The sequence below is a fragment of the Aplysia californica genome, unplaced genomic scaffold, assembly GCF_000002075.1.
Source record: "Aplysia californica isolate F4 #8 unplaced genomic scaffold, AplCal3.0 scaffold00946, whole genome shotgun sequence".
Lineage (NCBI taxonomy): Eukaryota > Metazoa > Mollusca > Gastropoda > Aplysiida > Aplysiidae > Aplysia > Aplysia californica.
In genome coordinates, this window is record NW_004798216.1 from 142,810 (window position 1) to 144,783 (window position 1,974).

Here is a 1,974-nt window from a genome sequence, read left to right on the forward strand (position 1 = left end):
CTTCTTCATCTTCTTCTTCTTCTTCTTCTTCATCTTCTTCTTCTTCTTCTTCTTCTTCTTCTTCTTCTTCTTCTTCTTCTTCTTCTTCTTCTTCTTCTTCTTCTTCTTCTTCTTCTTCTTCTTCTTCTTCTTCTTCTTCTTCTTCTTCTTCTTCAAGATCCAGATCTGAAGCAACATCGACTACCTTGGTTAGCCTTGAATGTCTGTGCTCGGATTCTCTACAACGAAAAATAAAAATTGTTATTGTCCTTAGCCAAGGCAAAATTATGAAATCTGTATTGAACAAAATGCAAAATTTTAAAACCTCTATTTAACAAGTAGTAATAAGAGGAAGGGGGATTGTTTTCCATATGAGGTTACTATTTTTAAAGAATCTTTACATTTGTTAATTCAACAATGTTTAGTATAATTAACAATAATTACGAGTTTGTTCATAAAACGAGGTGTGCATGATGAAGCCTACGTTGGCTGCTCACTTGTGAAGACAATCAGGAAGAGACAGAATTTATTTAAATGCAAATTCTGGAACACTTGAACAGACATAAATTAATACCTGGAACATCTACCTCTCACTGGCAAAATTGAAGGCAACTGAGGCAGGGGTAGATCCCGAGCAACTTACTTGGAAAACCTAAACAGATAGGTGACGGGGAAAGATCGGGATATTATTATTATCATTATTATTATTTTGTTTATTATTATTATTATTATTATTATTATTATTATTATTATTATTATTATTATTATTATTATTATTATATTATTATTATTATTATTTCGAGGTACTTTTATTATTATTGCTAATCATTATTTATAATTATTATTTATTTATTTATTAATTTATTTTTTATTATTATTATTATTATTATTATTATTATTATTATTATTATTATTATTATTATTATTATTATTATTATTATTTAGGGACTCAATGATGATTCTACATCATCTCTCGCCTGGCCACCGGTGTTGCTTAGTGGCGTAAGGGAAACAACTGATTGAAATAAGAATATTTATTACGTTTTGCCACGGTTATCCCGCTTACAATAACTCCAGAACATCAACTCTTTAAAAACAATTATTTAGATACATAATATAATGTACAATATTTTGTCTGACCAACACCACGGGTATTTTGCGGGTGCTCTTGTGTGGTTGGCTTCTTCTTTCCTATCTAACATCTATCGTCTTTATCTCTGCTAATCTTCGGCACTTATGTGACCTTATTGTGCTTCAAGTGCCGTAAAACACTTACGGAAACACAAAAAAGACCAACATCAGACCAAAGGCAATTTTGCAGCCCATTTAGAGCCACCATACACAAGTCAGATTAAAACCACGAACTGCACAATATATCATAGTATCTGGGGGGGGGGGGGGGGGGGGGGTCCAGTAGTTTTTATCTGCCTCTATTTAACTTTCAGATAAAGAAAGAAAAACTTATAAATCTCTATGAATAAAAAAACTAACCCTTTTTATTAAGTACCCAAAAAGAGAACTAAGGGGGCCCTGGTGTGGTGGTAACTTTGAGACTTTGAGACTTTGAGACTTTGAGATTAGCATATGCAGGCAAAATCACTTCAATATCCAATTGCTTCCAGAAATCAAATGCATTCAAACGCACACATAGATATACTCACACACACACACACACACACACACACACACACACACACACACACACACACACACACACACACACACACACACATACACACACACACACACACAAACCAACAAACAAACAAACACAAACACACACACACACTCACACAAACAAACAAACAAACAAACAAACACACACAAACAAACAAGCAAACACACACTCACACACACACACACACACACACACACACACAAGCACTCAGGACAGTAGACGTTTGATAGGAAAGAAGTAGCAGACCCACAGAATTCTACACTTAGTGTAGAATTCTGTGAGCAGACCACACCACAGTACCCCCCCCCCCCCCCCCC